The 17,629-nt window shown below is 33.4% G+C and overlaps 1 protein-coding gene across 4 annotated transcripts in view; it reads left to right on the forward strand.

Moving 5' to 3' along the window:
* LOC119833867 overlaps positions 1-17,629 on the forward strand; it is a 166,689-nt gene that overhangs the window by 94,961 nt on the left and 54,099 nt on the right. For all 4 annotated transcript variants that reach the window (XM_038358076.1, XM_038358075.1, XM_038358078.1 and 1 more), the window contains one exon: positions 10,350-10,373. The gene's annotated coding sequence lies outside the window, so the exon portion shown is untranslated. The remainder of the gene's footprint in view (positions 1-10,349; positions 10,374-17,629) is intronic.

Raw genomic sequence — 17,629 nt, forward strand, 5'->3', positions numbered from 1 at the left:
AGCTTTATATACAAAATTGACTAGTCGTGTTTGATGAATATTTCATGTTCCATTTATTGTATTAGTTGTTATTAATTTCATGGTTGCTAAGGCGAAGTTACCGAGTCGTAAAGTTTAACCATGTGGTACCAGTTACCTCTTAATACCTAATAAATAGTTAGAACCAGAGCTTACATCAAATAACAAATATAATTATGGATTTTGCAAGACTAAAACATTTTCTGTTATTAAGAGAACCTGTCTCTCGAGATACATTTGATGATTATAATTAATCAAAGGAGCGATTAATTATACGATGAGTTAACAAGACACGCGATGTAAGACGAAACCGTGTGATGTGTATAGCTGTGTGTTTATTAAGCTAGATTCTAGATTCAGTTTTTCCTATTTACTTATCTGAAGCAAATGTAAGAGATTTTATTGTACACGTGCTGCTGTTAAGGCCTTCTAGATAAACAAAACTCTGAGGTAAATATGAATTAATATCACATTATCACACTGATATTATAAAAAGTTTGTTTGTTTTCATATTTGTCCGTCAATCACACTGAAACTACTGAACGGATTTTGATGACATTTGGTATACGGACAGGATATGAACTGACTTGGGGGATAGCATATCCCGATTAAATGCTCCCATGGTATTAACCAGGAATCATGATATCCGGGCAGAGCCGGGACGAGCGTCAAAAACAGAGGGCAGTGGTTCAATGGTTAAGACCTCGAATTTTAATAGAAAAGTCACAGGTTCGTACTTATGCGTCTCGACGGAGCACAGGAGTTTTAGTCGGTAGGAATCGGACATAACCTAATGCGTAGTTCCTTTCCTCGAGGGCCGTAGGTACCTATGACAGATTTTCTCTCTATAAAAAAAGGTTCCGGCCCAGACAAGCAGCTTCTATTTTGCAGCACTACATAGTATAAATCAAAGTCGCTTACACTGTCCCTATGTCCCTATGTATGCTTAAATCTTTACAACTACGCAACGGATTTTGATAGGGTTTTTTAATAACTACAGTAATTCCAGAAGAAGGTTTATATGGATAATAACATCTATTAAACTACTCCGAATTTAACGCATGCAAAGCCGCGGGCAAATTCGCAATAATCACCTTAATTTATTTACATTAATTATTACGTGCTGAATAAGTTTGTAATAATTAAGTAACATTAATGTTGGTGTCATTTTAGTGAAACAACATACAAAAAATAAATAGATTTTTAATAAAACTCATAAAATCCAGTCAGTAAAAATTATCCAATCAAAAGAAAGACGAAAAAAAACCATTGTTTTGAACTTTATAAACATTGCCAGGTACTTACTGTAAGGCAACTATATGTGCTGCAAATAATCTTGAAAAAACATCAGGAACTTAATTTCGACAATAATAACTTTAACAAAAGAAGATCATTCATGGTATGTGAAGTGAACCGCTCCCGTCATTATTTTCCTATGAAATTCTACGCTATTTTGGGGGGATTTGTCTATAACAATGTTAATAAAATACTTAATATATATATATAATATGAATAAAACTAAATGTAAAACAACTGTCAGTAAATGGCTGCAAGAATTTTCATATGATACCACTGAAAACTTGTTGAAAATTAAACTATAAACATAATCTTACTATTCATAATTTTACTACTAACACTTCCTGATGCACACCAATCAACACACACACTCACTAGCATCCACACATACACATATACACACACCCATCCACACAATCATTCACACACACTCAGGTTTTTATTTTATTTGTTTTATTTCATTAATATCTATTTTACTTCTTGTCTATATCATATCTAGAAAATTATAAATATTATGATGTATTTTAATTAAAGGCATACTAATGTAACTGTAGTAAGGATAGAAGCTGGTGCCTGTCCACACAGGCGAGTTCTTTGAACTCAGCCTAGAACGGGTGCCACTTATCACATTTATTGTAAATGTCTATAATTAAGAAAAATCTTGTAAATTGATAAGATATAAATTTATTATTTATTATTACTATTATTATTATTCGCTTTAAAAACCTACACCAATTCAGAAACATCACCGCGTCACTGCTAATAGAACTGAATCCAATGAAGACGTGGAAATTGCCCGTGATTCAAGTGAAAATCGAGCAGACACGCTACACCAGTGCTATTGTAGCTCAAAGTTACCTGCACTGACCGCACCTAACGACCGACTTACAGACACGTGAAATACTTGGCAATTATAGGTAAAACTTGCTAATGTTTTAAATGCAAGTGTGCTTGTTTTTCTTTCTATAACGTTATTACGGAGCGGTTTAATGACATGATTGTTGTTTTATTAATTTTTAAAAAATTCCAACAAAGTATATAGATGATAATTTTGTAAAATTCACTAAGTATGCATGGTATTCTGTATGTTTAATTACAGGAAATCACGACATAATAATTTACATGTCAAGTGTTAAAAATATTAAAGAATTATTATTACAACAATTTGGTGTGTTACATTAAATAAAATTTAATTATGTTATAAAACAAGCTGACCCAGCATACGCTGTTCTACCTTAATGTTATCATTTAGGGGTGTGAAAGTAGATCTTGGCCTAATCTCAGAACTACCCGATATGTATACAAAATTTCATGAGAATCGGTTTAGCCGTTTCGGAGGAGTATAGTAACTAATATTGTGACACGGGAATTATATATATATATATATATATATATATATATATATATGTATATATATAGAGATTAAAAATTAATAACCGCTTACATACACTTAAATTAATTATAAAAATTGTGACTAAGAATTGTTTTTGGATAGAAGGCATGCTAGAGAGTGACAGGCGATATCACGGGCTGGAACTAGTTATTAATAATGACAAATGTGAATTATGTTTAAGCCATTAAGTCGAAGTGGTAATAACCGAGATTCTTACTATTTATATTTGCTTTTGCCCAAAAGAAAATCATTAGGCGCGGCTCACTCGCCCGTGAACAAAATCGATTCATCTTTCTGATAGCTATATATAGATTTCAATCAAGTGTTATTTCTTTTCCTATCTTTTAAATAAAAATCTATAAAAATACAGCTATTTTAAGCGTCAATTGAAAAATATTGGTTTCGTTTATTTATGTTCAGACCGCTTACCATCGGGTAGAGTGGGTTTCTTTTCGCAAAATGTTAAATTCAATCATAATAATTATATTTGCGATTGAGAAATTTTGAAAGAATAGAAAAAAATTGATCACGAGGCGGGATTCGAACCCGCGCTTTTTGCCAAACCGTAGCAATCGAGTCCCGCCTTATCCCGCCTTTCTCATTTATTAATCATTTCAATGCTATAAAACTAAAAATTAAATATATTTACGATTTAGAAGTATAAGCTCAGATTTTTTTATGCCTTAAGCGGGAAACTGAGCTGGTAGTGCGCCTGTGATAGTAATCGATCAGCCCATCAACATTCACAGAGGAAATGCCTCTGCGAATGCGCTGCCCGCTTTCAAGGGGAAGGGGATAAAGAAAGGATTCACGGCTTGAAAGATTGAGAAAAATACGTGCCTTCGGTTCCCCCGCTCACCGTACGAAACACAGTAGCATGCTGCTATTTCACGCCGGTTTTCTGTTGGGGTACTTACCTGGTGCGAACTGGGCCAATTTGTGCGGAAGCGTAAAAAAATAAATTTACTGAATAGAGGCCATTCCACTTATGGGTCACCGTGCAAACAAATCCGAACACAAAATATCACAGCTTCCCTTCCAAAAACCGCAAAACGAAAACACCTAAGCGTACATTTTTAATTGAAAAAAACCTTGTAAATGGCAGCGATGAAAATCTAAAATTCCAGCGAGTCATGGTCCAGACTTTGAAATACTCCATTAGGAGCGCGTCACTGACAAATTAAAACCCTGAAAACGGTTGAGATGGGATTTTGGAGCCATATGAGAGGCCAAACGAGTGACGTGATGTAACCGGGCTTAAAGTGCTTTTTGGAATAAATCTTAATTCGAAAATTCTAGAAATCCAAATTAATTGCTACTCGTAGATCCAGCACGTAAAATGGCATCGGGATACGTGATAGAATCTGAAATCGCATTATAAATGCAAACAAGATTTGCTTGCTTAAGTTTTCAGGCCTAATTTACTTTGATAAGTTATAATTTGATATAAAGAGTAAGACGCAAAAGGATAATGTTTAAATCTATTTTCGTCTTAATACCAAACTTTGATAGAATTCCTTTCTTTTCAAGAATAATATTAAAAAAATAACTGAATCGCGATGTTGTGACTAAAATGCCAGAATGAATAAAAATCGAGAACCTTTACAGTACTAGACAGTTCAAGCGGATAAAAGTAAACCATTTTGACCCCTCTGCCTTTCCCTTAAGAACTATTTTACTTATAAAAAACATGTATACAAGGTGATCATTTTTCAAGTAGGATGCTCGCCTTTGTATAGCAAGAAGCTTGAGGATCAAGGGTGTCTGAATTGCAGTCACCCTAGTTAGCCACTTGTGTAATCTCGAATTCTTATCACCCTGTATACGATTTCCCTTTGCGATTTTCTTTAAGGAGACTACATGACCTATAAGCGTCTTTTATAATGCCTTTAAGTATCCAGTGAATTAAAAAATGTTATGTAAGATGTATGTTGTGCTTCAGGTTTTATGTTATACATACAAAAATATCTAAAATTAATAATATGTGTTTTCTATTCTTCGTATACTTATATACTTGGACATAAAAGATTTAATACTATTACAAATTATATTTGGACATGAGTACAAATTCGTTTCGCAACTGACCCAAAATATTGTTTCACGGAGTCAAACTGTGTAATAAGGAATGAGGCTTGTGTGTCAGAAGCATTACACTGATTAATGAGGTGATGAGAGTAGTGGGTACAAAAAAGCAAAGTAACGTAATCGTAACGTAACGTAACGATAGAAAAGTTTATTAGCACATAATAATATATTGGTTAAATTCCTTATTCTTAATTTCGTAGCGAGAGTTGTCAGACGGGCCCCTAAATATTTGCTGAACACTGACTGGCTGCCTCGTTAGAAGTATAATTGCCATATTTAATTTGTACTTATTTTAAAATACATGAATTTTTGAGACACGCTACATGCTAATTTTGTTAGAAATTTATCTAAAATGTTTTAATTAAATTGAATACTATTTTCTTTGCACTAACATGTAATTAAGGTACTTTTTTTAAATTGCATACCGTACGGAGACCTCCTTCATAAATAGAAAAAAATAAAATTCATCCAGTTTCCAGCTAGTTTGTCAAGTAAGACAAATTTTGAATAGAAAACGCGGGAAAATGATGTTCTTTATTCGATATTAATTTATACGACCATATAAAGCTTTTTTACTTACACAAAAAATTGGTTTTCAATCATTCATTCAGAGGTTTTCATTTGTGTTTGTCTTTTCATAACTTTATACAACGAATGCCGATTTTGATGATGCTTGTTTTATTGCACAGTCGGAGCCTCCCGTGTGTTCCATTCCAATTAAATTTGATCTAGTTCTGACAAATTCCTATTTTATTATAAATAAAAACAAAAATCTACACCACCAGGAGATGGTAGAAAAGAAAAAAACACAAAAAACTTCGAATTGAAGATATTATGCCATAGAACACTAAAGAAAACATGGCAACCTCACATTTATAACACCACTAACACAAATAAAAACTACAAACCTGCTAGGGTTGCTGACAGGTTTTACGGGCTAGCACATTCGTAGTCGGTCGATTAAATACAGATTAGGGAGGTGACGCTGTGGACTCGACTGGGATGACGTGGAGCGTGACGAATTCTTACGTAAAACACTTTTTCTGGCCGCTAGGGACTTGAATTGTGATAGCTCGGTTGGACAGAATTGGTTAAAAATACTTTTTATATATATTCTTAAAATCTTTTAAGGAATTTTAAACATTCATCGTATTTATCAGTCAAACGACGTTCCTTGAGATAAACTTCACCGAATTCACATCCCTTAATTTACCGCATCAAAATCCGTTTCGTGGTTTAGAAGAATACTTAGAAAGGCACAGACAGACAGATAGAGGCGGAGAGCGCCTTTTTTATACTATATATCTAATGATTTCTTTAAAAAAATATAATTAATTATTTCCAAAAGATATTGCAACGGTTAATACAAATAAAAGAGGTTTTAATAAAGTTAATAAGCAAAGAAATATACTTTCCCTTTTACAACATAAGTAAGGATAAATGTACATGATATATCCAATGTAATAACATTACATAATTTCTAATAAATAAAAGTATTGGCCGACAGAGCCGTCCACAACTGACATCTTAATTGGAAAGAATATTATACCGTGCGTTAATAACCACGTATTTATGTATCGTATTACAAATAACAAATGGTATTGTATTTCATTAATTGATAAACAATAATAAAGTAAAAAGTCTCTTTCTTTACATTCCTTTTTCAAGTAGGTATGATAAAAAATCCTATTTATAATCCTACTAATATTATAAATGCGAAAGTCTGTAAGGATGTATGTGTGTTTGTTGCTCTTTCACGCAAAAACTACTGAACCGATTGCAATGAAATTTGATACGTAGGTAGCTGGACAAATGGAATAACATATAGGCAACTTTTTATCCCGATATTCCTACGGGATACGAACTTACGCGGGTGAAACCGCGGGGCGCAGGTAGTATGGAATATTTCTATACTAAAAAGAAACTAATCCTTATACGTTAGAGCAAATGTGATGTTAAAACTCTGCAATTTAAGAACATTCGTGTTATTTTTTAATGTTACTATGTTCTGAGACTTCTAAGAGACGTGTCGCCACAAAATGCCTTTGAACCCGTTAATATCATTAACGGAAAGGCAGAATGCATAGTCTTTGCGATGTAACCATAGACATAGCTTCTGTGTCTATGCTTTGCTTTGTACACTTGCTTTTTGGTTTTGCTCAGAAAGCATAGTCTCACTGAAATAATTAAAAAGATTTTTTTTATGTCATAGCGGGTAACTGAGCGAGTGGTTCGCCTAATGGTAAGCAATCACCACCGCCCATGAACATTCGCATAGGTTTAAGGGGATTAGGATAAGGAAAGGATTGATGACTGAAAAAAGGGATAGACTGAGATGAAAGGGTGAGGAAAAGGAAACGGGCCGCCGGCTCCCTGGACGTAATTATTGTTCATATTATATTATATTATATTAAACCAGTAATTGAAACATAGTATAATATAAAATTTTGAAACACAACTAGCGATTTAGTGACATAATATAAAATAGTTACTTCGAAAAACCTTACACAATAAAACAAATTGTTGCATATATTGTGTCGGAAACCTTAAATAAGCCGAAACAATACTAGATACACAGTTTATCAAAATACTTACTTAATAAAAAATACTTTAATCAAAACGAAATTTTATGAATACATCTGCACGGTCATCAGAGTTTTATAAATTGGAGTATAGGAAATAAAATCATTATTTTATCCATCATATGTTGTATTATAGTCTTAGAAATTCAATATTTTTTCTTTCAAATCAAGAAAACGCGAAGGAATAAGGATATGATGGAACTTAATAATCACTTCGCCTAAAATTTTAGACATGAATATAATGTCGAAACACACATTATTCTTTCTCTTTTCTGTATTTTTAAGTTTTTGTCATGGACTAATGTTGTGAGAACTAAATATTATAATTAAAGATGATTTTTATTATTATTATTATGTTTCTCATTCCATAATACTCGGGTACCACCAGAAGGATAATACCCGGTCTTTTGGAAGGCTTACGTGGGGACACAGGTCCAACACGCAGAGGCCCTTTGAGATTTTAATGTGTTGTGGGACACCAGCCGCAGCCTGCCCATGACTGCGCCATAGAGATACAGCCCGGGGCAGTCCGCGGCCGATGTAGGACTATTGTAGAAATGGAAAGAAATAAAACTGGACTATGGTATGGAGGTGTTAAATGGATTGGTTACTGGGTCTATAGGAACTATGTCGTCTGCCTTTTTACTACATTTGAGTCAGTAAAAATATATTGGCAGACGGTGACTCGCCCTCTCACAAATGGGCCTTCTAAAAGGTTGCAGTAAAATAGCAACAAGAGAGCAACATGTCGTGAGCAGCTAAGGGTGGAGAGGCGTCGCTGGACTTTAAACGACGATCACGCGCTCCCTGAGGGTCCAGCATCACGTGCCCACTCGCCACTTACGCTTCGCATCCACCCTTCGAGCTAAAAGCTCTCGCGACTCCACTCTGGCCGACCGGCTAAGGCAAGCCAGAGGTGGGGGTCCTGTCCTCGTCAGACTTCACTCCGGCCGGCCGGTTAAGGCAAGCCGGAGATGAGTACAGGGGCCTCCCCCGGGAGCATTCGGGTCCGCGGGGTCGCTACTCCCCGACACCTCGCCACAAGGTGCCCTGCGGGCTTATTATTATTATTATTATCTTCAAAAATTTTAATGTAATTATTAGCATTATAGTAGTGATCCTTAATATTCCCAATGTATAAACGTGAAAGTAACTCTGTTTGTCTCTTCTTCACACCTAAATCACTAAACGGATTTAAATAAAAATGAACAAAGAAAGAACAGGATAGGTTTAAGTCTAGTCTAGTAAATAACATATTATATAAAACTCGAATATATTCCAAATCCATCACATAACCGACCCAATTATTTCCAAACACGTCACGCCAGGTAAAAATACGGAGAATTTAATTAGAACAATCCGCTCCACTAGCATAAAAATAAAAAGTATTTCACCCAACGCGGAGTGCTCAGAGTGACTGGAACTCAAATTCATTACTGTGACCCGACCTCCTTAGCGAATACGTCTTAGCTCGAGATATATGGCGGCATATTGCACGCTGACACGATTTATTAACGAATGTAACATGAAATGAGTCTGTGTTGAATTCCTTGAATATTTCAGGAGGGAGATTCAGGTTCCTAGCTCTTATAATATTATGGTTGAGTGAAGTTTAGTGAACTGATTTTAAAATATTGACAGGAGGTCGACATTTATAAACAATGATTTGTTATGAATGTTATGCGGTTAATAACGCTAGGTGAAAAAATCCTAACTATAGTAAATTAACATAATTCTATCTTAGGTGTCTTTACGCCTAAACCACTGAAACGAATGGGGTGAAATTTGGTAAAAAGATAGTTTTATATGTAATATAGGACAATGGATAGGTTTCATCTGGAAAATCCTATAGGAAAGTGAACTATGCATGTTTTCCTTTTCTACGCAGGCGAAACCAAAGGCGGAAAGCTGGTGTTTTGTGTTTGTAGTTGTCAAAGGTTATTTAAAAATAATGATGAGTGAAGTAATGAAGCTAGAATATAAAGTAGAATTTCTTCTTCTGCTTTTTGGAAGTCTGTTCATCATAACATGGTATTACAAGAAGAGTTATTTATTGAAGTTTATAAAATTTGTTTCGTATGTTTTTCGTTTATAAACGATATTTTGATATTAATTTTATTATTACTTAGTATACGAGTTCTATAGAGAAATAGAAAGCCTTCCATGTGAAGTTATCGCTTTATCCAAATTCGTATAATCTACGTTATACACATATTATAACGCGACGTCTATACGCATGCAACCGTTCCGTACGTTTTCACAATAAATTTCATCGCAAGAAAAGCGCCGTGGTACTTAGGCGTTTTTATCCAGCTGCGCAAACAATGTGTGAGCTTTTCTTGAACATGTGTTGAGTTTGACGATGTTTTGAGTTAGAACATATTGAGTGAATGTTTTAATTCAATCAAATTAAATTATTAACACGGTTTCTTTATTTTTGCCTGTATGTTTGTATGTAACCAACTTACATTGCACTTTAAAAGGATAGATTAAATTCAAACTTAGAACCGGACAAGAATCCACGACAGTACAATAATTTCAGGAGTTAATCTGACAATGGTGATTAGGATCGCCAGATTAATTCAATTTCATTAGTTTGTAAGCAAATTTATTGACTCTACATCAGCCTATATATGTTCCCACTGCTGGGACACAGGCCTCCTATGAGGGTTTAGGCCATAATCCACCACGCTGGCCAAGTGCGCCTCACGATCTTTCCCTTCACCGTTTTATGCAGTGGTGATCTTATCTACATGTGCAGATAACTTCCAATCTAAAGAAAAATCAATTTATTTCCTGCACTCTCGCCTGGTCTCAAACCTCGACTTATCGATTTTGAAGTCCGAGGTTCTCACCACTGAGCCACCACTGCTTTTTAATTTGGACAATAAAATAAAACAATCTGGTTTTCTACGTTTATAAATGTAGAATTTTAACTGTTATTTATTTGTCTAAAGAAATATTTTTGTTTTCAGATCACATAAATCCTGCAACTATACGTAAGTATTTTCAGAACTTGCAGTTTTTATTTCATAATGTTTCTTAAGTTAGCTTGGGTTCTTTGGAAGTTTGCATTCATCTTTCAAGTTAATTACTTAAAGCAGCTTAAAACCGAGTTTATTATAATAATATGACTTTCAGCGAAACATTTCGAACTTCTCATAAGCATGACTTTCCACAACAACACTCATAATATATCCCATATTGAAAGATAGTTTTATGATATTTATTATTACGTCCTGCGGTTTTACCTACGTAAATGAGTTTTTCCTTTAAATCTCAATGTTCTCGTTGAAATATTGGAATAAAACTGAGCTAAGTTGCTCAGTAATCTTCCAGTGAAAGTCACATGAAAATCGTCCCGGCTGTTCCTGAGATAAACATCAAATAGACAGAAAAACAAAAATTGTAAAATAAATATTTTGGCACATTTAGTAAAAACGTAATTGCTTTGATAATGCACACGCATTCATAGATTTAGTAAAAGTGGTTATTTTAATATAATATACACTCAAATTTTATTATATTAATGTAGAAAAAATAGATTCGTAATAAACAAATTTAAAATACGCTTGAAAATAACCCAACACAAATTTCGATTTCATAAAAACTATTTACATTTAGAAATTAAAAACTTTTTAACGGATGTTAAACGCGATTTATTCATTATATAATTAACCCGACGTTATGAACACTTTACAGCGAGCGTGGTCACGGTCATCGGGGTTTTAAAATCCGTTAAAAGTTTTTAATTCCTAAATGTATAATACTCCGTAAAATCAAACACAAGAAAACACTAATACTTACATTTTTAATAGAAACTACTGACGTCAACGTCATCGTTTACTTGTCTAAGAAAGAAAAAGAAATACACGTGAAACACATTTAATCAAGCTTTGATATATTACCTTTCGAGACCACGAAAGAAATCAAGTCTTGTCTAGTAATTATGATTGATGATAACAATTTGGGTTACCAGCATAATTTTCCCACTTATCAACAACATTCGCTGGACAGCATCCAAGCATATTTAGGCCTTACGTCAGAACCATACGAGGTTTCAGCAATTGAAACACTAATTATGGAGAGAGGTAGAACTAATGTTCTAATGTATTAAATTGTCTTGCCGCGATGTTTGCAACCAAATTTCTAATCTGAATATTAAAAAAAGTCATTTTATTTACACTATTTATAACAAAATTATTAATATATATATTATAACTGAAGCGATTTTGTTGAAATTTAGTACAGAGATAGTTTGAGACCTGAGAAAAACATGGAATCCCGGGAATCCAACGGGAACGGAAACTTTGCCGTTAACACCCCGGATCTGACAAGTGACCTAAGAGGCGCGTAGGCGGAATCCTAGCATATATATAATAATATATGCATATATGAGGACGGACCATTTTTTTATTTAATATTATGTGCATAGCGGGCAAGTCTGAGGTTCGAGTTGATTGAGATGTTAAGAGTAAGATCAGGCCTTTGGCAGTTTTTTTGCAATAATTTTAAACCATAACTGATATAATTTGTCTATGTGAATTTTTTTTAAAACAGAAAAGATTCGAACCCGCGTTTTGCCAAACCGTAGCAATGCTTAGCCTCTCAGCCAATTGTGATCCCGCCTCAGTAGTTCATATATCTAAGACGCACACGTGCATCTATTCATTATTAACAATCATCCCAATTAATCATCATTTCAACGATAATGCTAAAAATTAAAATTTACTAAGGTCACGTTTAACTGACATTTATAATAATAATAATAACAATAAATATAAAACATATTGCAATCATTGAAACCATGTTTCTACTTAAAACATAACAAAAATTGCATAACCAAACATCCGATAGCCCTAATGAGCCCTTGCATGCGACAGCTAAGCGCATAATTTTGCGGAACACGCTATTGGAATATGTCCAAACAAGTCGGATCAACTTACGACGCTGGCTCGGACATAACGTCTCTAGTATTTATATGTTGATCCATAGACCGTGTATCGAATACTTGTCAGCGGTTTTATGGTAAGGTTATTTGGCATCGGTGTGGCATTGGATAGAATAAACTGCCAATAGCATTCCGTTATTGAATCAATTAAGTAAAAATTGGGCTAGGCTGTGCTATGCTATGCTGATTCTAGTTATGAAGAAATGCGAAGTTTTATGTCACTTTTTATGTCATGTGCTGGGAGAGTCAGACGTCATTCCAGTTGCCCAGCTGTCTACGTACCAAATTTCATTGCAATCGGTTCAGTAGTTTTTGCGTGAGTACGCAACAAACACACACACATCTTTACAAACTTTCGCATTTATAATATGACTAACGGCGCCCCGCGGTTTCACCCGCGTAAGTCCGTATCCCATAATAAATACTGCATACAATTGTTTGTCATTTTCGAACTAATTTACAAGATATATGGATAGTTATTTCGTGATTTATTTTTCAGTGTTGTTAATATTCTAGAGACAGGCTTTAAATAGCTACAAAAAGTAGGCGTTCACTAGGGAATTTCTATAAATACCATAATAAATAGACGTTTGTTCAATTAAATTAACTACTAAAATTTGTCAAGCTACGTAAACAGTATGTAATTAATAGATATAGTACCTATATCTATGATACAATTAGTAGGCATTTACCTTTGCTTTATTTACATTCTAGAAAAATGTATGCATACCATAATTGGTTTAATTAAGTATTTCTGAGGATTTGCCAATGTATTTGCAAAATATCACCCAGTTCCAAAATATTATGTAATGTCATATTTCTTTCAACTAATATCATTAACGGCTTGGTATTTAGCCAAATGTGAATACTGCTAATAAAGCCGCTGCAAGATGCGTCATATAAATCTCGACATTCGCTTGCGGTTTTGTAATCTCCGCTGCTTTTCTAAACGGCACGACTTTTGCAGCGCTGCAGCGATCTATAGACCGCAAGCTTGATGGAAATCCTCTAGTTACCTTTGGTTTTGCTTAATTTGTTTTCTCGGAACCATAAATACAAATATGTGTTTCAAATATTCCAGTATTTAGTTTAGTATTATGTAGTATTTATGTTTGTATCAATAACGTTAGCTGCATAACAGAATTAATATTAGCTACATTAATTTGCTGACTGTACGATGTCTGACTATGCTGTAAATACTTGATAGCCTTATGCATTCGAGTACAGTACAAACAGCAAAAACGTGTAATTTTCCTTAATTCGTTTATGATACTACTATTGCTAGTATAATATCGTACTTTGTGTTGATAGACTCAACATACAATAATTCAGATACCTACAACGGTGCTTGTCTATCTTAATTAATATCGATATGTCCCACGTGATGTTATAAGAAATAAATGAAAGTATTACACGATAAGCTTTCTTATCTATATCTAACAAAAAATTGTATGAGTTTATTAAACAGGCTAAATATTTCTAACTAGACTGCACTCTATCGCACAATAAAGGCATTGAATTAAAAATAAAAAAAACATGTTTCAACTTATAAATGGTACAGACATCGTAAATCGTAAACCTAAATAAATAAAGAACGAAATCTGATTTTAAACATTTACTTGCTCTGCGGTGATACATTTATAATTAAAAACTTGCACAGCTTTTTCGTACGTTTGTGAAAAAGGAGGATTATTGTTTTTTACTCCACAAGCTTGGTAATAACAAGAAGTATACGAGCGTTTCACCGTAACGAGCGCCTTAAAACAGTTATCAAATAAAACGTGCAATCCGCTGAGTGGCGATTTATGTTTAGGGTATAAATATAGGAAAATTACAAAGAAGGTTGGGCGAAGTGTGATTCGAATTTTTATACTATCGCTACATACCAATTACATGTCAAAGATAAATGTTATGAAAACAGATCTTAATAACGTCTTTAATAATAAACTTCATTGTAAATTTATAGCCAATTGTAAGTCTGAGGTTTGGAAGGCGGAATCTCAGGACTTCGAACATATATTATTAGGTAGGGACTGATAATTCATAATATTTACAGAAAAATTGGTGGTATCTTATATCATGCTTCCTTAACACTTATTGAAATGATAACTTCTTACGTGAGGGTAAATACGCTTCGTTACGCAACGCGTTACGGTTCTAGTATGTCTGGCATTCATTTATCTTACGCATATCCACTATATACGTAAGATAAATGAATGGATTAGTTTATTTATTATAAAAACTTCACTTTTGGATATTGCTGTCCTTTGCATTTACGTTCCCAATAATCTAATTGTGTGACTCCAAGTCCAAAAGGGAAAACGATAATTTTCGCATTCAAAGTTATTCTTTAATGTTAAAAAAGTTATAATGGATGCTCTAAAAGCTCTTATATTCGGAGTTATTTACGAAATTACAACACATTATTTTATTTTCATCTCAGTAATAAATCATTTTACTTTATTTTACTCGTAGATTTATACATTGTTTCATGTTATGACGTCACGTGCTCGTATGATGCTCGTATTTATATGTGGGTATTTCGATATTTCTTTTTTTTTTATTAATTTCAAAAGGTGCCTTAGGTCTTACTCTTTGAGTGACTATAGTATATTTGTTGACGTATGTTTTATAACATATCAAGGCGATATTAAATATGATGGCACTAGCTGAGTGTCGCGTTTCACTTACACCATATATTTTTTTTTCAAATCAGACTTGTACTTCCTGAGATAGGCTTGTTGAAATAAACTAACTCTTCGTACAAAATGCATTTATATTTTTTATATAGACGTTCAATTTAAGGTAGACAAAATACGCTACGTGTCTCTTGAAATGGTTAAATATTAATTTAGAAATGCTTGTTTTTATTTATATGTCTAAAAATATCTAGACAATAAATTCACTATAACTAGAACAACACAAAAAAAATAAAAGCAATTCTAGTAACGTTTTACCGAGTTAATAGTCGTAGTCTTTTTAATAAACTAACAATCTTCGACATAAAATCATTAGTAACGGTCGTGGAAAATATTGTTAATTTTCTACGCCCATAAGCATTCCGTTTATTATAATCCTCCGCTCTACTATTTACCCAATCAATTGTGAACTTTAATATCACAACCATTGAGTTAAAATTTCTACAGACCTACGTTACAGAACTGAAAATGCATAGAGCCGACGTCGCACCTGCTCACCTAAATATTTCCCACAAGTTCAGCGACATTCGTGCAGACTGCATCGATCAGCTTGTTATGTTTCAGGTCTTTCCATTGACTCATGTCTGTAGCATCGACATTTTATATGCGAAGCAGTTTAACAATGTAACACTAGACTCTTTTGTTCTAATGCAAGAAACAGTCCTATGTTTTTTATTGATTTCCAGAAACAGGGAAAGGTTCTATGTTCGTCTGTATGTAATTGATTAAATTGACTTGATATTGACGAGTGGGTAGCGCTAAAAGTAATTATATTAATTTAATTTTCGCTTTTGCGTGGTTTTTAAGTCGGTATAAGTTTTTTAAATTATCTGTTATACACATTAATTCATTTTATCTTTTTTATTGTATGTATTTATTAATTTTAACTTGCCAATTATATTAAAATTTTAATAAGTTTTAGTTTGAGTTTGAAAACGCAAATGCATTCTAAGGACGAAAGGAGTCGAAAGTTATAAAGATCTTGCAATTTTCCAGAATTGGGCAATTTTATATTTTGTGCAGAGATATGACTATGATTTTACGGATGTAATATAAACCGGTATATGGAATAGAATATTATGTAATATTCGTTTCTTCCTATCTATTGCTTATTTAAAAAATTTCGTATAATGTATAAATATAAATGTAAATTAGCTTTGTCCCTCGTTTTCCCCCACGGCGTACATGACTTTATATAGTCTTCCTCAATAAGTACATTAATCAAATCAATTTTCAATTCATAGTTCCTGAGATCAGCGTATTCGGACAAACAAGCACTCCAGCTATATACTATCAGTAAAAAACACGCTCTTTATTTATTGCTCTGATTTCTTAAGACCTTTAATTGTATGTCGAAGCTAAAAGATGTTTTGATTTAAATGAGTTTAAATAACTTTTATAAACAAAGAAAAATTCAGCAAAAGTGCGAAGTGGTAATTGAAAAGTGGGCTTAGTAATTTTTATTAATATATAATTTTTATTAACAGCAAGGAAGGAGGAAAGAACTTATCAATCTTTATAGCTGAAGAATTTGTTAGTTTGCTTGTTTTGCTGTAACGCGTTTATCTACAGAACTACTTTTTCGATTTAGTTGAAAATTTGTACACAGATTGTTGGAGAATTGATGTAGTTTTTAATAATAATAATAACATATTATTGATGCTGCTTACAGAACATGTGTAGCTCGGGCTCTCTTCGTCACGACTGTATGGATAAGATTGCGTATAATATATACATATTGTGTGTGAATAGCTAATTCGATGATATACTAATAAAACAAAATAAAAAAGCCATCTTTTCGCAATTTCCGTCTAGGTTTTACGGAGCAAGTACAATCATGGACGGAATTGCATCACCCCGGTCTCCACGGGTCAAATAATTCAGTTTGTGTTTTATTGAACCGGTGGATTTCCCCTGATTTCCGATTCCGAATGCTATTTCTAGAAACTATTAGCGTTCATTTTCGTATACACCGCCCGCAATTTTACGCTTGCAATAAGTTTAGCTCGTAGGTTCTGGTTCTAAAATTGAGAGGGTTTATGTTATTTTTTTAATTTTAATTTTATTTATTTATATAAGAGTTTGAGCGTGGACGCTAAATTAATTTTGCATTTGATGTCGTACTTGTCGATTTATGTTCTTTAAAGGCAAGTAATGTAGATATAAATAAATGAAACATATGCACACATTAAAACCTCCGATATTTATTAATTAGAAATGAAATAGCTTTCCGCCTGCGCAGTAAATTCCGATGGTATGTTTAACTGCGATAAAAAGTAAAATACTACTAATTATCTCGTCACTCTCTAGTGTTTACTAGCTATCTCCATGCACAAAAATCGTATCATAAATTTGCTTCGTTATGACGTGAAAGAAAGACAAGTAAACAAACAAGAACTTTTCATTTAACTATCTCACTGCCCCATTTATCATATTAGTAGCAAATAAGTAATCAAGTACCTAATCAAAGCAAGGAAATGTTTTCGTAGTGATTATTATTATTACATTTATATCTTTTTTACCTTTGATAATTGAAAATCAAACGAACTTACCAAGTGAAGTTCGATGACAATTATGTGAGCAGCTTCATTCGAAGCGATTTATC

This window comes from Zerene cesonia, chromosome 18, assembly GCF_012273895.1.
Source record: "Zerene cesonia ecotype Mississippi chromosome 18, Zerene_cesonia_1.1, whole genome shotgun sequence".
NCBI classification, from domain to species: Eukaryota; Metazoa; Arthropoda; class Insecta; order Lepidoptera; family Pieridae; genus Zerene; species Zerene cesonia.